The sequence below is a fragment of the Dermacentor andersoni genome, chromosome 2, assembly GCF_023375885.2.
Source record: "Dermacentor andersoni chromosome 2, qqDerAnde1_hic_scaffold, whole genome shotgun sequence".
In the NCBI taxonomy this organism is placed as follows: domain Eukaryota; kingdom Metazoa; phylum Arthropoda; class Arachnida; order Ixodida; family Ixodidae; genus Dermacentor; species Dermacentor andersoni.
The window spans coordinates 49,889,196-49,916,571 of record NC_092815.1 but is presented as its reverse complement, the minus strand read 5'-3'; the positions used below and the strand labels follow the sequence as shown (position 1 = coordinate 49,916,571).

General features: G+C 48.3%; 1 protein-coding gene across 8 annotated transcripts in view; it reads right to left on the bottom strand.

Annotated features, from left to right (window-relative positions):
• Window positions 1–27,376, bottom strand: part of LOC126542334 (pregnancy zone protein-like) — a 164,244-nt gene that overhangs the window by 90,572 nt on the left and 46,296 nt on the right. For all 8 annotated transcript variants that reach the window (XM_050189364.3, XM_050189361.3, XM_050189363.3 and 5 more), the window contains exon 2: window positions 4,072–4,135. The gene's annotated coding sequence lies outside the window, so the exon portion shown is untranslated. The remainder of the gene's footprint in view (window positions 1–4,071; window positions 4,136–27,376) is intronic.

Sequence of the window (27,376 nt, the reverse complement as noted above, 5' to 3'; positions counted from 1 at the left end):
AGGGCCTCGGTAGTCTGGGAGTTGGGTCACTGGATCTCCGTCGCGACGGACGGGCAAGTACTTCTGTACCAGTTTTGCGACGAGCTCATCGACCGTGTGAGACCTGGTGGCCTCGTGAAGGGCCCTGGCCAACGTATGCCTCTGATTTGACTTTGAACCGCTTTCGTCGAGAAGGTGCTTCAGCATACCCCAGGATTTGCCGTTGCGCATCTGTCCGTCGATGGATTCGCAGAGCTCGTCCCACTGCTGCTGGCATAGCGCCTTGCAGTGGTCATCGATGACCTTGTTGAGCTCCGAGATCTTTTTTCGGAGTCTGCGATTGAGCCTTTGACCCTTCCATCGGCGGAGCAGGGCGTTTTTGGCCTCGATCAGGTGGGCAAGTCTGCTGTCCGTCCGCTCGACGTCGAGATCGGTTTCCACTTTCTTGGTAGCCGCGGAAGCGTCGTTCCGGACGCCTTCGCACCATTCTTCGAGGGTGGCGGGTGCCCTGGCTCTGCTGGGTTCTTCGCGAATCTTGCGAAAGTGGTCCCAATCGATGAACGTGAATTCCTTGATCCTACTCCGAGACACCTTGAAGTTGGTCTCGAGAATGTAGTGGTCGCTGCCGAACTCCATGGCGGTGTTCTCCCAGCCCACGTCCTCAACGTTCCTGACGAACGCTAGGTCAGGTGTCGAGTCCCGGGTGACGGAGTTGCCGATGCGAGTAGGAAAATTCTTGTCAGTGACCAGAGTGAGGTCCATCTCGTTGGCGTCTTGCCACAGGTTGCGCCCCTTGGTAGTGTCGTAGACGTAACCCCAGATGCCGTACGGTGCGTTGAAGTCACCGACGACGACCAAGGGTCGAGGGCCGGCCAAGTCGGTCGCTTTCTTGAGGATGGTCTTGAACTGCTGACGCGAGTCCCTGGGGTTGCTGTAGATATTGAGGACGAACACGCTGTTTCTGCGCTGATTCTGGTGTGGAACGTCGAGCAGGATCTCAACCATGACATATTCAATTCTACCACACCCCAGCTTGAGGTCGTGGGTGAGATGAGTCAGCCTTTTATCAATCAAGGTGCAAATCCCTCGCCCCCCGGGCAGGCCCGACACGGCCCTGTAGCCCTGGAGCGAGGCGGCGGAGACTAATGTTTCCTGGAGAGCAATGACTTGAGGTTTGACAGCGAAGGACCTGAAGAACTGCTGCAGAGGGGATTTTTTGTTAGAATATCCCCTGCAGTTCCATTGCCAAATGCGAAAACTCTCTTTGGACCTATCCATTATGGCGGACCGGATGGACCACCACCTAACGGGGCAGTTAGGGCTGTGCAAAGACTGGGACCTCCTGACGCCGCCCTGGTTGGATATTGAAGTCTAGCTTCCTTTAGTATGGCGGGAACGGTGAGCGGTTGTACGGCGGAGGCGGGTGTAGCCATTCGCGCCTCAATGGCGTCTATGCGATCAGCGAGAGCTCCGAGGCCCCTGTTGGGGTCTCCGAGTGCAACCTGAATTTGACGAACGTTATCGGTGAGACAATTGACGCTAGCAGTCACCTGTTTGAGGCCATCTGCCAGCCCAAAGAGAGATTGCTTAATCTCGCTGACTTCTGAGGACATCGCTCCCGATTCACCTGTTTGTTTTACTACTGCTCTGCGTTTGGAGGACGTCGCAGTACCGTCTACTGGGGCTGGGATTGGAGTCTCTGTGGCCCTGTCTGGCGCACCGTTATCAGACGCATTCGTAACGAGTTTCCGAATCTCTGCCATTTCGTTAACTAGCCTCTTGATCATGCTCTTGAGGTCGTCGTTCTCTTTTCGTAAGCGAATGACTTCCGCGTCCCTAGCTCGCTCTGGGTGTGCGTCGTTACGAGGTGCCTGAGCAGCTTCTATATTGGCACCGGGCTTGGGACGTGCCAGATCGGCCCAAAGGAGGGTCGGCTGCTTCCCCAAACGTGTGGAGGCCGGCTGAGGTCCAGATGCTGGCTGGGTTCTGCAACCTGGGCGGCCCCTAGAGCCGGATCTGGATCGTGATCGGACTCTGGATCTTGACATCGACCTGGCCCTGGAGACGGAGCGGCTCCTGGTGCGACCCCTGGAGCGGCCACGAGACTTGGATCTCCCCCTGGACCGGGAGCGGATGCGACCGTATTGGCGTTCAGGCGATGCTTGCCGGGCTTGATTCGCGCCCTCCATGGGCGGGAAATGTTCGGCGTTGAGGGCGCGGGAGCGTTCCCCCCGTCTGCGCCTGACGAGATATGGCGTCTGAAATCGTCGCTTGCACTCCTTGGCGGCGGTAAGGTGGTCGCCACCGCACAGCTTGCATTTGGGATCGCACCTATGCTGGGCGTCAGGGTTTGCTTCTCCGCATCGTCTGCAGATGGCGTCGTTGGGCGAAGGGCAGACGTCGGAGCGGTGCCCGAGCCTGCCGCAGCTGTAACACACGTCCATTTGCTTGCGAAATAAAGTGCACCTGACGATAGTGCCGCCGTAGGAGACAAAATTTGGCACTCGGTACCCCTCGAACAGGACCACCACGGTGCCGGTGTTCTTGATTCTTTTGGCGCCCAGCGCCGTGGGATTTCTCGGGTTTACGAGTTTTTTGTCGAGCACCGCGGGCCCGTCGGTAAGGGAGACGCCTCGGATGACGCCCTTGCACGTGTAGTGGGGGGCGGCCTCGTAGGCGCTCACCTCGAAACGTTGACCGGCGACGGAGATGCCTTCGATGCCGACGTAGCGTGCAGCGTTGTCCCGGTTTGGTGTGCTGATCACCATTATGTTTTGTTGAAAGTTGGGACACATCGTGTCCGTGTCTCGCGACGCCGGATCGAGCCCGGCAGCCTGCCATATGGCGTCGGCGACCGCGGTAGGTCCACACTTGCTGATACACAGGCCTCCCCTGGGCCGCACGACGATCTTTGCCTCTTCTTTGGGCAGCGGAGGCATCCTGGCCCCTCGAATTATCTTACTTTTAATGCCCGCGCGGTCGGCGGGACGCCGAGCGTTGGAACCGGCGTTATGCTGAACGTCGGCCGCACTGGCATTCGCCGCATTTCTCTTGCTCCTTAAAGAACGTCTGGCGGCAACGAGCTGCCACCCGGAGTCTTTAGTGAAATCCTCGGGGGATAAAAACTGCCCTTCCACCTCACACTCCATCACAAATTCCGTGGAAAAAGCCTCTGACGAGAAGAGGTGGGCGAGCGATGCCTCGCCTCGCGAACCCTAACACGGTTAGGCTCAGCACACAGTGATGGCGTAGTCGAAAGAAAAACGGGAATAAATGTCACAAAAGTCCACCCACCCACAAAAGTCGGGTATCGGCGTGTTCCTCGTGACTTCACAGATCCGGAAATGTGGAAAGTTCAGGGGTACACACTCGAAAAACATCCGAAAACGATGGCAAAAAGCGGGAGCCGAGCGAACCACGTCAGGTGTGGCTCAAACCCACTGCTCAAAACCCATCATGTGACATGCCAATGACAAAGTCTTTCAGAAGCTTATAGGAACGTTCTGTGTGCGCCGGTAGACAGCAGTTGCAACTTGAGATACGGAGGAATGCAGCGGAAAAGAAAACAAAAACCAGTCATGAATGTTCGTTTTTAGGTTCTTATATTTCGAAGTAACATATGATAGCTTTGTAAGCAAATAACTTGATATTTTGAAAAGATGTATTAACAAAACTTAACAGAATTTTTAAAACGTGCCTGTGACGCCCTGGTTTAGTCGAGCACTGGATTACTCGGAGAGGGCACATTACTTAGACTTGATTCAAAACGCATAAGTGACTAATCAGCAAACTGTTACTGATTAATTTGAGAACTAATTACTTCAGGAGGTTGTTTGCAATTTACGAACTGGAGCCGTTGCGTTCGCGTGGCATATTCAATTAGAAAGAATTCTGAAGTTGGCATTAGTTTCCTTATATGAGCGTCTCCTGTGATTCATTACAGGATATTTATAATCGAGCTCACTTAGTAAATAATGCCTTTGACGCAAACGTCCAGTCATTCTCTGCAATCTACTATATATACGCAATAATAAAAAAAATAATACATGGCTAGCTATTAAAAACAATGGACAGGAAATCAGCGCAAGTTACCTTTGGTGCTACTGTACTTCTGCGCAAGCCAGCCTTGTACGGGTTATGCAGGACTTGGCAGGACCTGTTGAAAGAACATAATCATGGTTCCGATTAGAAAATAGGGACATCAGACTGGTAGCATTGCGTAAAAAATAAGATGCGGAAACCGAATAAATGCCGAGGAAACTATTGTTATACTACCACTCGCGCGTGACTTTACGGATCCGTTTAACACTCTCGTAAAGAAGATGCTTTCCACGACGAATATTATTGAGGCCTCAAAAGTCTAATAAATTTTATGCCTCGCTTCTCAAAGACTCTTTCTCAGAGGAACCTCAGACAATAGCACTATGAATTCACACCATAGTAAGCTCAAGGGAATGTAGTGTCCCTTTAACACTACTGAACTGATAGTAAGTGAGGATTATGAGATGTTTTACATGTAAACTTTAGAGTAAGTTTTAGCTGACGAGCTTAACAAAGATCAGAAAGACCAGTCTTGTGTTTACACACTAGCGCTTTTAAAGCAATTGGATCCGACGTCGCCTGGGAACAGGGTCCGAAAATTTTGGTTCCCCTAAGGGCACGCTTGTCAGTCTTCTCGAGCGGGGTTCTGAGGACTTTTCGTTTGTTCGCTGAACCGCGAAAATTTTCTCATGCGGCTAACTGATGACAATAAGTTTTTTTCCGCATGGACAACACCAGGCGCCAATGCCGAGAAGTAAAGCGTGAACGTCTCAAGCACACTGCTGTGTTAACATGAGAGAAAGACAAACAAGCTCGACGAGAGCAAAATACCGGGACGCTGAACGTACATAGTCGATGCGGATGTGAAAAAACACAAAGGAAAGCGCACACAGAGAACGACGCTTGTAGTGTTGAGCAAACAGAACAAGTGTTTGCGCCTCTTGCCGGAAACAAGAGGGGAAGAACGCAGAACAGCCCCTTTCGCTTCCTAACACGGAAATAATATTTACACGCGCACAAGAACGGAGTCAGAGAGCGAAGGCGACGGCGAAGAGTTCCTCTTCGGTGTGGCTGTCAGTGCATTTGTAAGCTTTGTAATCATCGTCGAAATTTTCCCGGGAAATGGACTTCCTCTCGAGGCATTAGGAGCAGCATCTGCGGGTTTATTATCCTCTTGCTTTTATTTCGAGAAAGATGTGGGCGTTGCCAGGAAAGGACGTCAAACAATATGTGAATGAAAGTCTAAATTTTGTGCATAGTCACAAAGATCAGCCGCTAAAATGACCTATTAAAAGGTACACCACGTGATGATGATCACAGCGCAGATCACGGTAAATTAGCAAGCAGCCGAGCAATATCGGAAGAGAAAGTTAGCTACAGTACAACGTTGCGTTTATCAGTGGCACGCAACTGAATAGCAAGGAAATTTAAAAGAAACCAGCTCTTTGCAAGATGCAGCCCTGTAACTCTTATCTCCACAGTGTGCAACGTATGACGGAAAGAAACCGTTTATAATAAAAAACATCAGCAAGGGCACAAAGTAAAGGAACGATTAACGAAGATTCAGCGTTGTAGAAATAGAAAAAATATACCAACAGAAAAATATGAGCAGTCCTTATTTAGCATCGTGCCTCCGACGAGGTGCGTCTACCATGGAGACGGATTTCGCGCAATATACACTCGCACAAATAATGGCGCATAATTTCCCTAAAACTGTGGGCAAGCATTGGGAAGACCGTTCCTACCAAGATCGCTTTGTAAGAACCAATGCCGTATAGAATCAGTCGGGTTAGCGAACAAATTCTGCCTGTCATTATAATTTAAATGCAGGTTATCTGAATTCAAGTGCTATATCAGACACTTGCTGGCAGCTAGGAGCTTGTCAGCACGCTGCTAGAGGTTCTGGACAGATGGACAGACAGACAGGATTACGCGTCTACACAGATGTACCCTTCTATGCAAAGGTATAAGGGTTTCCCATCCCCTGCCGTCTCTGGCTTTGACCTCGGTATATGCGACCTCGTATATGTGACAAAGACGCCTTCGTTGTTAGTGCTCGAGGCGTACGACTGAATCTTAAGCACGAATTACGTCGAATGATTCCAAGACGCGGTTCGAAAAATTCTGGAGGTGTGTGTTACTTCTGCACGTGGCAGGACATCCGATGTATACGGAGAGATATCTACGGAGAAGACAAAATCCTGGAAAAAGAAGAACATGCACGCTGAAGTATTTGTCGCTTTTGACGGCAGCACATCACCCATTTGTGTGCGTTAGAGAGAGGGAGAGAGAAAGGAGATAAAGACAACGGGAGGGTTTCTTTTATGCCATCAAGCAGCGCAGCCTGTCATCAGGTTTCCGCGTTCTTGATTGTTTTGCACCAGGCACGCACAAGGTAGACGTACACGCGGATGAGCTTTCACGCGCAGCTTGCTGGAAATTCTAGTTGGGAAGGTTCGGCCGTAAAAGCTAAGGCACGTTGGAGTTTCTCTCTCGTTCTGCTTATCTCAAGATTCCTCGAAATCGCAGCTTTCTGAATCTATCTTTTTCGTTTATTTTGCCTTTTGCGATAGCATTTATATGGACACTCCAGGTGCATTTTGCCGTCGCCGTCGCCGTAATGTTCTGTATAAAGTCCAATGGCAATAACACCGTCGCCGCGCGTCTTATGCTGTATGTGCGAGTCAAAGCACGCGAGGGAAGTCGACGATCGTGGCTCAATCAGGCACGCGCGAAAGAAGAAAACGAAGAGCAAACGCGCCGTCTTCCGTCGCGCGAAAGGCAGGCCGTGGAGGGATGGGAGGGAGGGAGGGAGGGGGGGCGCATTATGCTACGGCAGCAAGTGCGCATTTGCGACCGGGCGCAAGAAGAACTGACGATCGCGGCTCAATCTCGCGCGCGATATATGGATGAGAGCGGGGAGGCAGCGCGAGAGGGAGGCGGGGGGGGGGGGGGGCGGCGTCGACTTCGCCAATAAGCGCGTGCATTGCCCGGCCGCATTCGGTCGCCCGCGCCGTTTCTTGAAAGGGTTCTGCCGACGGCACGTACCTTTTTCCGCGCTGTGTTCTCGCCACTCTTGCGTTGAAGCGATAGACCGCACGAAGATCAGTTCGCTCGCTGCTGCTGCCTCGCTTGCTCACACCAGTGGTTTGACAGCGAGTGTCCGCGCTCATGGAATGTGATGTACTCCTGTTTGCTTGTGCGCGCTGACACCATGCTCATTAATTCAGTTAGTAAGCGAATGTTTCCAAGTTTATACGGCTGATAAAACTGCTATCCTTACTTCGTGTAGCTGTCTACTAATTTGCACTCGTAATCGATCCATCGTATTTCGGGCGATACTGCGACTTTTTATTTGTCTGGCGAATGTACACGCCGAAGATTCTGCGATGGAGCAAACGATGAACAAGTCTATTTTAATGCTTTGTCACGCTCCTTAATTTTTTTCCTCATGAGAAATGTTTTTCATCATCATCAGCAGCAGCAGCCCATTTTATGTCCGCTGCAGGACGAAGGCCTCTCCCTGCGATTTCCAATTACCCCGGTCCTGCGCCAACCGATTCCAGCTAGCGCCCGCGAATTTCCTAATTTTATCGCCCCACCTAGACTTCTGCCACTCTCGACTACGCTTCCCTTCTCTTGACACCCATTCTAAAACCCTAATGGTCCAACGGTTATCTAACCTGCGCATTACATGACCTGCCCAGCTCCATTATTTATCTCTTAATGTCAATTAGAACATCGGCTATACCCGTTTTCTCTCTGATCCAAACCGCTCTCTTTCTGTCTCTTGCCGTTATGCTTGCATTGTTCGTTTCATCGCTCTTTGCGCGGTCCTTATATTGTTCAGAAGTTTCTTTATCAGCCTCCTAGTCTCTACCCCTTATGTTAACACCAGTAAAGTGCCCTGATTGTACACCTTTCTTTTCAATGATAATGATAAGCTTGCAGTCAAGAGTTGCCAATGTCTGCCGAAAGCTCTCCAACCCATTTTATTCTTCTGTAAATTTTCTTCTCATGATCAAGGTTCCTTGTGAGTAATTGACTTAGGTAAACGTACTCTTTCACAGAATCTAGAGGCTGACTGACGATCCTGAACTCTCGTTCCCTTGTCCGGCTATTCTTTGTTATCTTTGTCTTCTGCATATTAATCTGCAACCCCGCTCTTACACTCTCTCTATTAAGGTCATCAATCATTTGTGGTAACTCGTCTCCAGTGTTGCAGAGCACGACAATGTCATCTGCAAACCGAAGGTTGCTCAGATATTCGCCGTTTATCCTTACTAGCCTTCCCAGTTTAATAGCTTGAATACTTGTTAGAAGCACGCATTGAATAGCATTGGAAAGACTATCTCCTTGTCTGACCCTTTTCTTTATAGGTATCTTCCTACTTTTCTTGTGTAGAATTAAGGTACCTGTAAAATTTCTGTAGATATTTTCCAAGATATTTACCTAAGCGGCCTGTACTCCTTGATTACGTAATGCCTCTATGACTGCTGGTATCTGTACTGAATCAAATTAATTTTCGTAATGTATGAAAGCCATATAGAGAGGCTGATTGTATTCTATGGATTTTTCGATTACCTGATTAATGACATGGACGTGATCCATTGTAGAGTACGCCTTCCTGAAGCCAGCATATTCCCTTGGTTGACTTAAGTCCAGTGTTTCCCTTATTCTATTGAAAGTTATCTTAGGGAATATTTTATTTAATACTGAGAGTATGCTAATTGGCCTATAATTTTTCATTTCTTGAACGTCTCCCTTTTTGTGGATTAGTATGGTGTTTGTATTCTTCCAGTTCTCTGGGACCCTTGAAGTCGATAGACTCTTCATGTAGAGAGCCGCCAATTTTCAAACATTATGTCTCGTCCATATTTGATTAAATCGAGTGTTGTTTCATCTTCTCCTGTCACTTTTTCTCGTCTTATGTCTTGCAAAGGCCTTCTAACCTCGTCGCTAGTTATAGGAGGAGCCTTTGTAGCCTGTTCATTACTACTTCCAATGGAGGCATTGTGGCTGCTCTGGATATCGTACAGGACATGTAGTGCAGAATTCTTCCGCTGTTTCTACTATATCTTCGAAATCGCTGATGATGTTACCCTGCTTATCTTTCAGTAGATTCATTTTTCCGAACAATCTTTCCCTTTCTTTTTTTCTTTTCTTTTTTCCCTCAGCACTATTCGAGAACGGGAGCGCCCAACCTCTTGACGAAACTGGTTGTGGGGACGAATATTGATTCTTGAAACTTACATTCAACCAATTCGTCGTTAAGAAAGGAAACTTCGCTTAAAATTAGTTACGCGTCACATAAGACGATTAGACTGACAGAATGATTGATAGGACTTCTTTCTCATTTTCACAAGCTTTATCACTGCAGGTCGCCTTTCAGCGCATGCCACATTGGGCCCGTCCATCGTATTTTCCCGCACCTTGATCATCCTTTTAAAGTGCAGCCAGTTCTGGCGCGCACTAATTTCTTGAGTCGCTCGCCCATCTTTCTCGTGATATATCACTGGAGTGTGCTTCCAAATGAAATCGTATCCACTCTAAGTCATGATGATTTCCTGGCAAAACTAAAACACTATTTTAATGTACTCACGTTGCATTCTCTTGCTCATTCATTATAGGCATCACTGTGTTCTAGGGCTCTTTTTCTTATTTTACGTTTCTTTCCTCACCATATTTTGATGATTCTTACACAAATGGCTTTGTTTAGGTTAGCACCAAGTTCATTGTACTGAATAAATTTTCTCTGGTTTTGTTCTTTCATTGTTACATGGAGTATATTACTAGCATGTGTACCTATATTAGCAAGCTTTTTTCTTGTTTGAAGTAACCAAGTAACGTTGATTTTGTATAACACCGATTTTAATGCTATAGGTATCTTCAACGTTTAGGATGTGTCATTGTAGCGCTGTTCCTGTTTTCTTTTTCTCCCTTGTTTGTCCAATTGTGTTCTTGTCTTTATTTTAACATGCATTATTTGTATAAATGTTTGTACTGTAACTATCACTGATTTATTGTAACATCTCTATGCAATGCCCGTATATGCCTTTAGAGTAATATAATAAAAATAAGCAATGACGAAGAAGACGCGCATATTCGTGTTTTTTTTCTTTTTTCATATATAGGGACACTAAAACAATACTGACAGAAATACTGAGAATACTAACCATGACGGCGTCTTTCATTTTTCAACGGGGTTAGAAAAAAAAGAACAGCTATCACGTTCTGCCACACACACACACACACACACACACACACACACACACACACACACACACACACACACGCACACACACACGCACACGCACACACACACACACACGCACACGCACACGCACCCACACACGCACACGCACGCGCAAGCTGACAATATATTCTGGTTAATGTGCACGCAGTTGATATACAGCATGTAAATAGCAGCGCTGCAACATACTATTGCACTTTGCAGCACCATGCATATAGCATAACACCTGTCGTCACCAAGTCGTCATTTCTTTTCTAGGAATCTGAGGCCTACATTTTTCCTCATTCTGCGCGGGCTCAAACAGCTTTCGAAAAGAAAACAAATAAAAGAATCATGCATTATCCTTTCCAGCTTCTAGTAATACGGTTGTCCCAGACAGAGATTTCCCATGCCGCAGAATGGTGATTTAAACCCGAACCGCTCCCTGCCTTTTTCTTCTTCCCTTTTCTTTCTCTCTCTACATCCGAACCCGACTGCCATATCTATGTATGTGCGCATGCATTATGCACACAGCACGGTGCATGACATGTCTATACTGCACTCTTAACGCCACAGGAAGCATGAAATGGCCTTCTGAGCTTTGTACCAGTGATAGTGATATACTCAGAACACGGCCGGCACCTTTATGGCCAACGTGCTCTGAATATCACGCGCTCTAAAGATTCGATTCTCTCGTCTATTGTGGGGTCGGGTGTTACCGCAGCCCACCGTGAGGAGAGCGACGATGAGAAAGCGTCCGCAGTCATCCGTAACGCCGAGTACCCCCGGGCTTCTATAAGAAAACTAATCAACGCGACAACTTGTTATTGGCCTAGTTGGTTGATACTTGATGAAGACAATGTATCGCAACTAAATATGAACACAAAGAACAGACCGAACACCACGGGCGCTATACGCGATGCAGGCTGCAGCTCATGCAAGCGACGACATTGAGCCTGGTGCGACATCATGCAAGGGTTCGGGATACCTCCGCACTATAGCTCAGTGGCTACGCACACGCATATACAATCGCCGGTCCTGTCTTGCAGTGTATACACTGTGCGTGCACAGTCCATGCGTTCGTTTGCGCGAGGCGCATGACACGTTTGTGGTAAACGCAGTCAGTTAGAGGACGCAGGGAACACGGGGAGAAATGATACAGCCGAAACGGAGTCTTTGAGCCGTGAGCGAGATGACAACGAAATCCTTCGCCTTGAAACAAACGGGACAGTATACAGCGTCGCCCTAACAAGGCTATTGTTCTCACTTCGTGCCTCTACCGTACGCCGCTGCCAGACGCGCCGATAGCGACGCATTAGGAAGCGCTAACGACTCCTTCGGGCAGCGTTGCGACGCCGAGGCCGGCGGAACTGCCCCGGGATCACGTCCGGCGTCTTCGGCGCATCGCGTCCGCCACCGCAGCTGGAACCGATGGATCCGCCAGTGATTCATGACGAAGAAATAGCCGCCTGCCGGGCAATCGGAGCGTGCGAAGGAAATTGCGTAGCGCGGTCAGATCTGCAGCCCCGAAGCCAACCCGAGAACAGGCACGCCAGCAACGCTCGTTAGCCGGCGCAAAAAAAAAGAAAGAAAAAAAAAAGGCGCGACATGTCTTTCTGCGCTGCTTTTCTTTGGCCCGGTTCTAGGCGCACTCGTATACGCTTATACTATGGCCCACGCGCGCAATGTCGCAAGCATTACAATAGCTAGTGGTGATTTGTTATATTGTAAGAGAATCATATAGGAATTAAATAAGCTTGAGGTCACGGGTTCGACCCTTGCCGCCGCACCCATACACCCATAAGGTCGTAATGCAAGAACGTTAGTGTACCGTGTAATGAGCGTACGCTAAGGAATCCCAAGTGGTCGAAATTAATCTGGAGTCCCCTACTACAGCGTGACTCACAGTGAGATTGCTGTTTTGGAAGTTAAAGTCCAGGAACTTAATAATTAATTGAAATAATGTCAAATCTGTATGTAATGTGCTGCCGAAGTACGTCTTTGAATTTATTCATGTGACTGGCACAAAATCCTATCCCCTCGCCTTTTTTGCTTGTATTTAAATCACATAAATATTGAGGGAGCAAAAGAAGGAGATTGTATATTGAATCATGTCGCAACAACAACCAAAACAACTATCTCGTACAAACAGCCGCTTATATAAGGCGTCTACATGAAGCTTGGTCGCAGCTATAACAACTATAGCGGCAGCTATATAATACGAAAATTGTTTTCCGCAAGCACGTCGACATTTTTTTTCCAGGCACATACGGATCACCTCACGCCACCCATGAAAACGCAGGGAAACGGCGCTGCAAACGAAACTGCTGAGCATGGAGGGACAAATGCCCGGCTCTGAAAGCTAAGGCTGCTACCCTCAAAGGAGCTATATAACATGAGATGACCTGCTCTAAAATTCTAGTTGTGGAAACTGTCTTAATAAATAAAACAGCAAAACTGACTCTGGATGTCGTTATTCACATGACGCGCTAGACGAGGAAGCACTCACTCAAAAAGAGCCGAAAGGCTAGTTGGTAAAGGGAAACTAGAATCGAGAAGACTTTACGTCCAGCGTCTGGCGTCATCTCCCGACATAGAGCAATGGGACATAATAAACTACTCGAACCCGACCCCAACCTCCACCCCACTGGAAACCATGCGCACCGTATTGCTTCGCTGTATATTTATTGTACCTGTAGCCGGAAGACCAGACAGTCAGGACGGTCAGACGTTCGAAGGACAAGACCAGACGTCACTGTATAAGGACATGTTTTTATGGCAATGCGAAACCCATCTCCTGCCAATTCTTCCGCGCATTCGAAGCGTCGAGCTCACGCAAGCTCCAATTGAAAAGAAGAAATTCGAGTACAACAATGCCAGAATGGGAGTGGGACGAAGCAAGTATAAGCAGTCCAGGATTGTGCCAGATACTAACAACGCGCACAAAAAGCCATAGTCAGCACATAAACAGGCCCGATGCGCAACGGTTATCACTTTATCGCGCGCATCGTCGCCACGCCCATCATCTCTCGCGTCCTCGGGTCAGTATGTGTTTGCGCGAATCTCTCTCTCTCTCTCTCTCTCTCTCTATATATATATATATATATATATATATATATATGTCGGGCCCTAGACTGCCAAACCTGATAAATGAAAGACAGCGTGCCGAAAAATAGAGATAGAAACACAGTTGTTGCCAGCTAGCTGCGTCAAAGTTTTCTTTATCAGTTTTCTCTGCTGAGTTTGCAGGAAGCCGAGCAGTCGTCGTGATTCTTCTGTTACCTATATAAGCAGCGCTCTCCTCACGCCTTCCTCATCACACCCCACCACTTCGTGCGTTCCTCAGGATTGCAGCCAATGCCACAATACCGCGCCCCCTTTCTCCCTCTATCTGAGCCGCTCCAGCGACGACTTTTGCTGTTCGGTGCGTTCTGCGCGAACCTATAATCTCTACTGTGCCTGAACTGTTATAGCTATTCTACTTTCGCGTCAGCGCGCAGATTCCTCGCAAAAGGTATACAGGCACGAAGTAAAATATATAGATAGAAAAGGGGAAAAAAAGAAGGAACATCAAATAGAGGCAGTGTATTGATTCGATTCGAGGAAGCGGGTGCGGAGATGAAACGCCAATAACAGAAAACGCGCCTGTGACGGAAGTCCATCTGCAGAAAGAGAAATGGCACCGGTTCCGCGGTCAATATTTCTATTTCCCACCTCCGCAGCACAGCGAACGCTGTTTGGCAGCCCTATACCACCTCCTATAAATTTCTTTACTTTTCCCTCCACCTGGCTGCTTGCAAGACGAGATAGCTCTCATGGGCCCGTTTGCTTTATTCATAAACCGCATACCTGGCTTTGTTTTCTTTATGTTTGTTTTCACATACACGAACTTCGATAATGAAGCCCTCTGTATTTCGCTTTCATGAAAGCTGAACGCGAAATCACGTAGGCGCTCAAAATATCGTCTGTATTTGTTTGTAATGGCGCTCCAGATTTTCATCCAAGAGATCAATGACGTAATTACGAGGATGAACGCACTTATTACTTTTGAAGCATTCATTTTTGTTCAGTAAGTACACTCTTTGCCCCGTGTTTAGCCCTTACGCGAGTTTTTCGTGATGGTTACGATGAACCCAGTGATGGCGTAACCGATCCAACCTTCCTGCAATATTGCTGTCGGGTACTGGAAATACGAATAAGTCAATAAGTGTGCTTTCGATGCACGAAGTATTTTTTGAAAAATGTCTCAGGCCTGTATGTAATTTAGAGCCCAGCTCTTAGGCACCCGTTTCTGCAGCAAGCGTCGGCGTCGGCGTTGTCCCTCGGCGTCCTCGTAACCGAGCGAACGAGCACGGCGAACGATGAGAAAGCGAACGCGGAGCGCAGCGGGGGATGAAATACGAAGCTTCTTGAACTGAGCAGTTCGTTAAGATAATGCTCAGTCAAGTGTTCTTCAACTATACATATATCTGGTAACGGCTTTCGAAGCTTCGTAAACTGCACTGGAGATAACAGGAACAGCTTATTAACACCACGGACCAATCAGAGACACAAAGTAACTGGTCTGTACCAGCTATATAACATAAATGAAGGTAAACGATGTGACTATAGAAATGACTCCACGCAGATGGTGAAAGCAAACGCAGAAGGCGCATGAGAATAGCCTCGAATTTTTTACTTGTTCTGAAGCCCGCATGCACCTGCTACAGATCTGTTAGTGAGAGTGCAGTCACGGTTGGACAGAATTGCTGAATTACCGCGGAGACATTCCGGTAATAATGAAGAGAAAAAAAGGCTACCATCAGCTTTGTTGTTTCGTTATTTGTGAACGTGCGTATGCGCTTGTCTGTATTCTAGTATGTGAAGCTTACACATGTGCTGTGGGTTAATATTGCACCTACAAGCTGTCGCACGCACTGAAAACAATAAAAATGAAGCCAGCGTAGCAAGCCCCCCTGCGGTCACAAGCCATAAAGAACAATAATAATCATTAAAAAGAAAGCATAGACAGCAGAAAGTGATTGAAGCAGCCCCCGGATGGCATATACACGGGCGAGTGTATAGATGGCGGAGGCGATTGAAGCACCCCGTGATCTGCAGAAGCGATCCTAAAGTACACGATCAGGAAGGGCCGGAACTGTCCTCCTTTCGGCCGCTCCCGCGAGAAGCAGAGCGCCGCGCACCAGAAATCTTTGTCGGTGCGTCGCTGAGTGGCCCGCCCCGCGCGGACATTAAGCGGATAGCAGCAGTACGGCATTTAGGAGCACACCGTCCTGCCGGGCGACATTCGGGGCGACGGACTGAGGCAAGAGAGAGCGGCGCATTATTCATTTCCCGCGCGCACCCGCGCACTTAGCGAAGAGAAAGAGCTTCGCAAATTGAATAATCTCCGCCGCCGTATCCCGATGGAGCCCGGCAGCACCAAAACAAAGCCCTAAAGAATGGGCCCTTATTTTTCTTTCTTTTATTTTTCTTGTCTTCTCCCTCACCCGCATGGTGGCGACGATTTATTTACCGCCTCGGACCGAGCCAGCAGAGACCGTTTGTCCCCGACGGCCGGCGCTATACTGAATGTAGAGTGGTATAAATGGCGCTCTATTTATACGCCCTCTGTGCGCGCACTGCCGAATAAGTACTGGCTCGATCTGCACGTCTACACGCAGGACGCATGGGCCATATTTGGGCCCGTTCGGGGTAGCGACGGCCCGCGAGACGAAACGAATAATGCCAGCGGTGGGCGTGTAAACAAACGGAAGTGTATCGACGTGCTTCCTGTGGCAGTGGGCGTTCCCCAGCGTTTAGTGTTTTCCTTTCGTTATATAGTGTGTACACAGTGAAGTCAAGGAACCGAGCGTGCGCTTGGTATAGGAAGCGAATGCGGCAATATGGCTCTGTAGAAGACAACACTTCAGCTGAGAGACTACGGCGTGAAGGATCTGCTATAATAAGGCCTCCATCGATCGGGTATGCGCATGCAATAAACAGCGCGGGCTGGGACGGTTGTGAATCGACACTAGAGAGCATACATATTTGGGCTATAAATAGGATAAGTCGTTAATCAGCCCACTGAAGGGAAGTGGTGGCCGCACTACCTGGATATTGAAAGAATATAGGCCCACGGCTTGCGCTAACCGTGGCGCCCGTGTCCTGCGACGTTGGGAGTTTCAAGAAAGTTTTAAGGTGGGATTATTGTCGGTTGACAGAATAGGAACGGTTAACGGCAGGATGACACAGTGTTCCCTGGAGACGTTTGAAATGAGCGGTAGCTCTGCACGCGTATTATGGCGCTGGCATACTTATAGACAGATTAAGTAAGGCCAGGGAGCGTTTAATCTTACAGTGGCGAGTGCTGCTTTACGACGGGAGAGACGAAGAGATATATAAGCTCGAGAATTAAGACCACGCAATAAGATTGCGAGCGCTGTTAAGTAGAAAAAGAAATGCTTTTTACTTTTAGATATATATTCAGTACGATTTGTTTACCTCTTTTTTCAATTACTAGATTGTTAGATGACTGTGAATGGTCGGAATAAAAATACCTGGAAATTGAAATATTACACACCTGTGAATGAGGGTGCTAGTCACATTTGACAAACCAGATCACCATGGCGTCCTTAAGAACGTGTGTTTTGTTTCATGCCCCTCCTTATCCTTAAGGGTGTAATTCTAATGCACATGTTCGTCATGATCTGTGGGGCCTCCTCACAATGTAATAAAACCAGGATTTGGGCGTACGCAATCTGAGAAAACTGCCTCATTCAGGGAAATTATACGTGAAGCCAACGCTGAGCTTTAGGGCAATAATACCATGAGCGTACCATGGTAGCGACAGAACTCTCGAAAGCGAAATGTTGTAGTCCTTACAGAAGACACACCAGTATTTCAGATTGATGCGTTGGCGGTGTCCCATGTTATGCTCTAACGTAAGAAGTGAGACAGCGACGCGCTTCACTTGTACTCGGCGACAACACACAGAAGGTCATTCGACGATGCCGCTCAGTATACATATATAAAGCCTCCGTTTACATCCATGTTTGCGAGGGATATTTACGAACGCTGTCCAGCTCAGGCCTCTCAGTTTTGATATATACCAGTGCTCTACTTTGCCACAAAGCGAGACGACACGAAACGAGGCAACTACTAATGGAGTTTTCGCTTCCTCTAAGCCTCCGTATTCCAGATCTCCTTGGTGTAGAACGCGATCCGTTTGCAAGCGATGGGAATGAAAACACTACAAGTCGGGAAAAAAAGCTCGACGAAGCCACGATACTCGTCCGCTTTAGATGGCGCATCGTGCTCCGTTCTGCAGATGGACGCTTTCACGCAGAGAGCGCCTTAGACTGTTGGCACACATGCCAACGAGAGTTTCTATCTTCAATGACCCTCAATATCTTAACCTGAGAAAAGGGACATTTCATCGCTCTTTTATAGCCCGAGCGCTGCTCTGCCGATTCGTCCCAGACGAGGAGTAACTTTCTTTGCGTGTGTGTTAGCTGTATACGATGCAGTCTTTCCTAACTTCCCTCTTTTCAAACGACACAAATGTCAACTTGCTCGTTTCTTTTTCCACATTTTTTTTTCTTTCCGTGTAGTCTATGACTCGCTAAGGAGTTTTTAGAAATCGACATCTCGCTTTATTTTGCAGTCTGTTGCATTCTGCCTTTCTGCCCTTCGTCCACTTTCGTGAAGGCGGCCGCTTCCGCCGCGAGGGGGAATTAGTAAGGCTGCATTATTAGATTTACTCTAGGCAAAATACGACTTCCAGCTTCCCCATGTGCCCATATCATCATCACGCGTAAATCTTTCTCGTCCGTAAAGACCACCTACGGTGCGCGTATAGCGCATTCTTTGCCGGCAGAACTCGAGCTCAGCGAGAATAAGTCTCTTCCTTTTAGAAGCTGCAGACGCCACCACCACTTCATGCGCGTCCTACAATGTAAATCAAACTTATCTAGAGCCGTCAAGCCGGCCAACTTGGTCAGCGTCACTCGCGAGAAAAAGGGCAAGCCGACGCCGCGACATGGCCATGCACGCATGCGCTCTCCTAGGGTTCGTAATTAACGCATCTTGAACGGCCAGCATGTATACCACTAAAGGCGACGCCTGCGTGCTTGACAACCCTTACAAAAATTTTTCTAGAAAGTCTATAGACAGTCTAAAGACGTCTATAACTGTCTGTAGACTTTCTATAAAAATTTTTGTAAGTGATAATTATAGAGCGAAAAGAAAAAAAGAAACACAGCACGAAAGAAAAATGGGGTGGAAATGGGACAAGTGCTGGCGTAGTCGGCAGCCTGCCGCTAAAGAACTCTATAAACTCTATTACTCTATAGACTCTATAAACAAGTGTGATTCACACTCCACAAGAAAGAGAGAGAAAGAGAGAATAAACTTTTTACAGAACCACACGAGATATTCTAGTTGTTGTCTTCAGTCACGCTAATCTCCGCTTTGTCTCCACATAACGCGGATATAGACACCGGTAGCTCAGGTATTACGTGTCATTTTACTGCAACGTCAGTTAAACGCTTAAAATTGGCTTTGCTATGTTAGTCCGTGCTCTCCGGTTGGTCGTCTTCTTCTCCTGGTGCGTATAGCCACGGCGGTGTCGTGATGCTTCGGCACTTGGCAATTTGCGCGGATTTTCTGTACATCACACAGTCTGTAAGAGTAGTGACGTATTAGCATTTACTTAGCAGGCCGCATCAGGCAATACTGCACCGGACAAACTCGATGTTTCATGCATCACAAAGAAGTTGTTCTTGGGATTATAGCAATGTCTGCTGTACAGAGTCTGCTGCTGGTCCCACTAGATGTGTTTTCAGCCACGGGAATCGCTCAAGGCTGTCATCTAGAAGAAATAATATTTCGCAGAGCACGCCAGCAAAAACAGACACGTTACCGACAACCTCATTCTCGAAATTCCTTCTCTAGCTCGGCGCAAATCTTGTTTTTTGCGCCGTGTTCGGCGAGACTCGCAGCGAGAGGACGCGGTACACCGGGAATGCGCACCTTCTAATATTGATCTTGCATTCTCGCGTTTGAGCCTTCGCATTGCTCAATATACTTGGAAGCTTAAGTGTACAAATTCTTCTTCGTTCGAGTGAGTACTGTATAAATCGGTCGTGTTGTCATGTATTCGAGACCTGTGTCCCGGCTTCCAACGTAAAGTGGCTTCGATCGCTTTGCGTTTTGCTGCATTATGACGTGCTAGCTGTGAGGTACTGCGTATTTCAGCTAAGCCATTTTATAACTAAAAAGAAAGCAGGAATTTTCGCTTTAACGTCCTGAAGCGCCGCACCGAGTTATCAGCAATGACGTAGTGGAGAGCTCAGGGACGGGGGTTCCCTAACGTGCATCTAATTATCTAATTATCAGTACACGAGCGTTTTTTGACCCAATCAAATGCGGCCGCCGCAGACGAGCTCGAACCCGCGACACCGAGCTCACCAGCGCTACGCCACATCCATTAAGCTATACAGAGGCAGGTAATGGGCCACAAATGTTATCCATATAGCCATAAGGTAACGCACACCGCGACTCCGGTTCGCTATGCGTATAGCTGTAGAATGTAATTTGAAGCTTCTACACGCATCATTACAGCCACCATTGCGCTTAGCCAGAACAACAAACACACATCTATATAACCGCTCAACTTTATCAGACGTAGGCTGCGAGGAGCAAATATTTAATGCTTTAGTAGAGACACCTGAAGCTATAGCGCATTGAAGCCACCCTTACCACAAATATCCAGCAACCTCCGCAGGAGAAAAGAAAATGGCTTGTAAGGCATGTTCGTGTTTAACATATACCTTCTACTTTCGGTGGCTGGAATTCAACAAAACACCCACACATAAAAAAAAAAAATGTTCCAACACCGCGAACCACTCATGATACACGTTACACATTACCGTCATTGGTAATTGACTGACGTCAACTTTGACATTACTTGCTGTCTAGCTTCTTCATCAAAATCGACTCTGAACAGGAATTGTCCTGTGTAATTCGCTTATCTATTATTTGTGCCTGCTTCATTGTGTTGCACTTGTGTCGTTAATATATTGACTGCACTAATTATTAGGCTAATTTCTGTATCCAATAAGAAATTACTGTGTTTCTGCTCCTGCTGCATTGGCATAGGGTGCCGAGACCCTTGTCAAGCTGTGCTCCCCTCTTGTCTTATTTCCTCTCATAGAATAAATAAATTTGAATGTACTGTAGGAATACCCTTAGAAGAAACTTCTCGCACTTCAAAAGAGTATGCGTCCCAAGTAATCAACTGTGGGGTTCCTCTTATTGATTCGTTTTCCTCCTCAAATGTCGTTCATCTCACATCATTTGTTCTCTAATGTCTCCAGAATCGACTTTTTTTTTTCATTCATCAGCATCGGTGTTACTTAAACTCCTGCAACGCTTTGAAGTGCGTATATTTTTGCTCGCATTACATAATGGTCGCGCACGCGTGTGCTTTGGTCCGCACCAGTCAGTCAACTGTGCGTAACCGACAGAAGCACTTCGGGTGTTCCGACGAGCTCGCTAAACCTCGAGAAGCCTGGCGCGTTTCGCGCCCGAGTCACCGCACACAAATCGAAAGCCATTTGCTCCCCATGCCACGCTTGTTCGCTCCGATCCGCACATTGCCCATTCGAGACGGTGCGCCGAGGAAGGCTTACCGTGCTACAACTGGCAGCGCAATCGAAGTTAGCCAACGCCAAAAGCTTGCCGTGACCGCACTTTGATGGAAATGCATCTCGCTCGCCGGTGTGTTCCCTGAGGACGATAACGGCACGGCGCCGAGGCGCAGAATCGGCATCTTGGCTCCGCAGATGCGGGCCAACAGCGCACACGATAGAAAAATACAACAGAGAATGAGGAGCAAGGAAAGCGAACCTGCGAGCGCGCCTAGGGATGTAGCTATATAACGCCGCGTCCAGCAAAACCGTGCAATGAGCTGGAAGCTGGAGCGAGCTTTGAGCCATCTGAAGGCCTAATTTGGAGAGCTTGTCTGAGTTGTAGCACCGCCTGATTCGTCAATTCGTCATTCACGACAGCGAAGGATACGTAAGCATAAGGCGCTTCCCAGTAACTAAGCGCTAAGAATTGAGCGCACTTGTGCATCATTCGACTCTGGATTGGTTGAAGAAGGACCGGCTTGCGCAGTACTGCACGGTATTAGGAATGCGGAGTGCAGCGTCCGCAAAGCGTGTGCTTGCGAGAAAGAAACGCAAAAAAAGGGGGCCAGGGTGCGCGAGCGGGGCACTGGAAACCAGTGGAGGAGGGCGCTTGGGAAGGGGGCGATGCTAGAAGGTACCAGAAGCAAACTGGCCGTAAGAACAATTCTTGGTCAGCAGCTCGAGCAGAAACAAGAACGAAGCGACGCCGGCTGCCGCTGCCTCTCTTTTTCCGATTGCCTCAATCAATCTGTGCGTGCGCGGCTACGGACAGAGCCGGCACGCAGGCGGCGCGCAAGACAAACAACCGAACGACGGTGGAGTACAGGGCGCGCTGCGCGCCGATGGTCGCAGTTGCAGATCTCGCTTCGAGGCAGCCCGCCGGCAAGGCGTATGTGTGTGGGCGCGAGTTGGTGCTGCCCCGCCGTCTGGCGGCCAAGCTGACCGGCGGGTGGGGGGTGGGTGATGTTGGTATTGTCTGCTGCTTGTCTCGGCGTGCGTGAGTTTCTATACGTGCTGTTTCTGCTACAGAACGAAGAATAAAAGAAACAACGAATAAGGTACTGAGAGGGGTGGAGGAATCCTTCGCACCGTACGGCACTGCGCCGATATAGAATGAGCGCCGTGGAAGGAGAGGGGGCAGAAAAGAGACAGCAGTAAGACCGACAATAAAAACTGCCTTGCTTGGAAGAGCCAGGGAAAACGCACGCCGACGCCCGACGGTCCGCGCCGGCGAGAAAGAGAAAACAGAAGCCTGACAGATCGTGTACTTGCGTTTCTTTCCCTGCCGCCGCCGCTGCTGGTGCCGCCTTCTGCGGAGTCGACCGGTTCTCACGGCGATCTCGGCAGCCCATGACTTCATTCCCGCACGTTTTTTTTATTAGTTTTCTTCCGCTCATTTGTTGCACGGTTGCCTCTTCTTATCTCCATCAAGAACCTCCTAGCTATCCTATCACTTCGTCAAGCTACGACGTGTTACCTGCTCGCGCAGCCTTGTTTATATCTTCGAAAATGACGGAGTGCAGGACCCCAAGACCTTTCAAAGAAGGAGTGAAGTAAGGAAAACGAGTGAAATATTTAACTAATGCAGCATGCGTATGTATTTGACTGATGAAATGGATTTTCCGTACAAGCTACCTGTCATTACGCCTCCAGTGACCACGAAAACCCTCTGGGAGCCAGCTGCTATTTGTCTATAGAGGCGAAAGAAAGTAAAGAGGCACGTGCTCCCATAATTTCCCGTTAGGTATATCGAACATATGTCACAAGAAAACACCGCGTGTCGCAAGTGGATCGGTTTATAACGGATTAATACATCTGACAGATTCTCTGGGTTCTTGTGGGGACAACAGACGTAATTTCAAGTCAATTCAACCTCACACCCTATCTAAAGGTTAGTTCTACGAATATAAGCTTTTGAGTTTCTCTCTTTGTTTCTATAGTACAACCACTGCATGGATACCTGGTAAGAAGGGTATCGCTCACTGGAATACGAGGGTCTGCTGCCGCTGCGTTCGCGGGTTAGTATTCACGCTTTCGAATCATTTCGCAAACGGCATGCGTCTTTCATGGATCTCCCTGTATCTCTAAACAACAAACAAATACGAAAGCCAACTGCACCTTAAGCAGCAGCATCAGGAAACTTCGGCAGACTGAGCCGAGCACGTCAGAGAGACACCAATTCGCGGCTGTTGCAGGCTTCAGCCCGAAATAAAAGCGAGGACAAGCCGAATCACTTCAGAACGACGGCGAAGATGGGACGACGGCGCAGGGAAACGATGCCAGAGTTCAAGCGTTTCCAAAATTGCGCAGCGCAAAAACCGCGTGCTCCCTTCGGTCCCATTCAGTCGCTGCAGCGCCGACCGTTTGTGATAACCGTTTCTATTTGTTTTTTCCTTTCAAAGAAATCGGCAAAGCAGGACTGCCAAACTCCATGGCGTCGCCGCCGCGACAGAGGGAAATAGATTGCTGGATTCTATGCGCCATGGCTTGCACGATACTTGGCGCTTCTTATGTCCTAAAGGTCTCCGCAACACTCTTTGCGCTTGATCATTCTAGGCCCCCCTTTTTTTTTGAGGCATTCCCGCGATTCGCCGAAGTGTGATCGAACAAACTTTCACTCCTTCGCGTCTCGAGTTACTCTTGCATTCGGAGTCACAAGCCCTGAAGAAAGTTTGACTATGATGGATTTGCAGGCCGAGAAAAGGGGACCAGAAAAGCGTCGCAGACTTGTTTGCTCTTCGAAGGCTGGTGGACTTTCTCGCTTTATTTTGCAGCCTCTCTAAGTTGCACTATTCGGCTGCGCCGAGTATGCGGCGCGGGAGCTGGTTGCAACGAACGGAGGAATTTCTCTCGCGGAAAGTGGAAAGTTTTAAGGAACGCGAGAAGGCACCGCGATCGTTTGCCACGAAACATAAACAGTGTCCAAACAGAAAGGAATGATACTGTTTTCAAAAGACAAAAAGAAAGAAAAAAAAAATAAAAGGCGAAAGGCAGGGAACGATGCGTCGCTGAAAAAATTGATATACGGGTTATAAGGTGTCATTGTGAGCACTTCTACGCAGTCATGTATATATGATCTGCGTTGGCATTCTTTCATTGAAATCCAAAGGTATGCATTGATATCGCGATCTTTCAGCAAGTTCTCCTCCTCCTTTATTTTTCTTTTTTTTGTGGTGTCTGTACCGTTGTTGTAAAGGATTGCTTGTTGTGCGCTGCTTTTCCTTCACTTTACCATTTCCTTGCTTCTTCCTGGCGTAAGCATCAGAATAACGTATTGAGCTATGCGGCTCAATTCTATAACAGAGTGAGCGCAACATAACGGACTGCTGAGGTACAACAAATCGGGTTTCGTGTCGTCATACTGTCGTCGTCACCTTGATGCACGCACGCACGCACGCACACACACACACACACACACACGCACGCACGCACGCACACACACACACACACGCACGCACGCACACGCACGCACGCACACGCACGCACACACGCACACACACACGCACGCACACACGCACACACACACACACGCACACTCGCACACACACACACGCACACACGCACGCACACACACACGCACACACACGCGCGCGCACACACACACACACGCACACACGCACACACGCACACACACACACGTCCTTGTTGAAGAGATTCAGTGATCGCGTATGTGAGAGGCAAGTGCTACTTACAGGAACCTCCCGGTAAAATAGGTACACACGCGCTCCCGATCTTGTGCTCTGCCATTACGGGACCTCAAAGCTTGGAAAGGGATGTTGGTCCCCAACCCAAAGGCGTCCCCGCCTCTACATGTGCATTTGGGGCACCACATTGGAAATTGCCGCTATGGGAGTGCCCCAAACCTTCTTTACTTGTGCTCACGAGGATTTCGACGGAAATTCAGGGCGCAGGCTCCTTTCCCAAGCGTATCACCGTGAAGAAAGCCGAACACCAGGCCGGGGTACACTTGTGCCATTTGCCCTGCGGCGGTGGGAATCGAAACCACAACCTCCCGCAGCCGAGGTGGGTGCTCTACGACTAGGCCACAGCTGCGGTCGCACACACACCTGCTAGCCTTACACAAACACGTAGCGAGAATTGGGAGAGTTGGAATATGTGGGTGATAATGTTAACAAACATTTTCGTCAATCTGGTAACGTCTTGGAGGGCCACAAACTATGCTGGATAGCCAGCTACGCATAATATGCTTCGCATAACTACGATAGCATCCGCACAGGAACTTATCCGCGACCATTCCATATATAACTGCGTTCGCCAGTTTTCAGTACATCATAAGTTCACTCTCTTTAATATCTTAGGATGCTTGTCACAAACTAAAATAGGAAACAAAGTCAAAGCGTTTCGTGTGTGTGTGATCTGACGCACTGCGTTTTCAAGGGACGCAACTTTATCTATCAGCGCTCGTTTTCGCACACAGTATTTGACTTGACGAGACAAGAAACGAAAGGACGAACGTCATGCGTACAGTGATAGAGAAAGATCTCCTGTTCTCCCCTCAGCCATAACCCCATAGGCATGCAAGCACCGAACGATGCTCCCAGTCGGGCTCTACAGTTCCCAGACTCCAGACAAAAGGGAGCGCGTCTCTGTCGGCGACGGAAGAGAAAAAAAAGTTGGACGAAAATAGCGCACGAGAAAGCAGGAATATTACGAGCAAGCGTGTGCCTCAGCGACAGCATTGTTTCGCTCGTGACGGGCCGCGCCTTCCGTTGACAGCTATGCGGCGGCATATCTCGCGTATACGCGCACTCCTGCCCAGATCCGACGCGACTGCTTTGTTCGAATGCATCGGCAGCCAGCCGTTTCCATGGTAAAGCGGAGAATGGGGAAGGGACGCGTTTCCTCAAAGGAACAATATGACAGCCTCCTTTTTTTTTGCTTTTTTTATGCGACGATCAGCTAAATCTATCCGACTGGTGCGCCGACTTCGAGGTTTGAAGTTACTAGCGGCGCACAGTTGGTACATTCGCAGGCTGAATGTCGTATAAAACTAATGCTCGCACAAAAACTCAGTAAGCATTTAGTGTGATGAAACTTTCACTGACTATAGCGGTTATGCACTGACGTCATTGAAGTCGCCATATTGCAGATCAGGCAGCACGGTGAAAAGCTGTGCCTTGACTATACCTCTTATCTCCAGCAGCACAGTGGAATGGAAGCTGTGCATAGGGCCGTATAACATAAAGCTGTTCCATTCTGACTTTATTCCAGTCTCCTGGCTTCAAATTTAGCATCGGGCGGTGATCCGCAGCGTTGTTTGAACAGTCCAATCAAAGGCTCTCCTCGTTTATATATGGTCACTTTTGTTTGCTTTGAAAGCAAATAGCATTGCCTACCGTGACAGGTTTTTCTTATCGAGTTGTCTTACGAGAGGTGAGGAGCGCGCAAAAGTGAATGGGGTTTCGGTAGGTCAAACTTAGTGTTCTAGCGCTGCGAAAGTAGATAATTGCTCGAGGAGTGCCATGCTGGCATCTGTGATTGGTCTGTCTCTCCTTGCTTAGCTAGTGGTAGTTGTGAAATCACGGCGGCGTGGAACGGAAGGTTAAAAATATACCACAAACGCGGATCCTCAGTGAAGAAGAGTTGGCATAGCGATATCGTACATCTGCCTAAAGAGCTCGACAACGTTATAATGGCACCGAAAATTATTTATTATTATTATAGCCGAGAAATCAATCCTCCACGGCAGCTCCGGGTAGCTAGCGCCAGAGCGATCTGTGGGTATCCATTTTCTGTTCCTTTCGGAACGGGGCAGTCTATCTGTTCCGGAAAAACATCAGTTTTGTTAGGCATATTAATAAATCGTTAGTGCATACAGGTCAGTTGCTACAACACTTTTGTGACTTCGCGTGGCAGACAGGCGATGTGGGCGCAGTCCGACAACTTCTAACCATTAGGGTAGGGGTCATGGTGAAAAAGGCGCGGAATCGTAAGGCATTTTCTAAAATTTTGTTTGGCCTAAGCGTTCATAATAATGTGTATGCGTCATATTAGATGAGGAATTTTCTCGGTTTTCATGACACTGCACTACAGACAGGCGTAGTGTGGGTGGCCAGAAACATTTTGACCACTCGTGGAGGGCTAGTGACAGAAATAGAATAGAAACAGATTGGAATAGTTTTACTGTATCGCGCCCTAGAACTGCAAAATGACGTGCATGACGCCATGTGAATACTCCGTATACATTTCGGGCACCGCATTCCTAAAATAAATCGCGAAATCTGTTTGTAATTTTTCAGCTAATTCTGACATTTATCTAACGCTATCATTACGCAGGGAAAGCGCCAGTTGTTGGTAGCAGCTCTTTCGCGGAAATGGCTTTGGGCATCTTTGAGAGCTCGGACTACTCACAAACGCAAGAACAGTGCGCAAAACACCACAGTGATACTATAAGAGACGCTCAGCCGGAGCAATTGCCGGCCTTGATCGC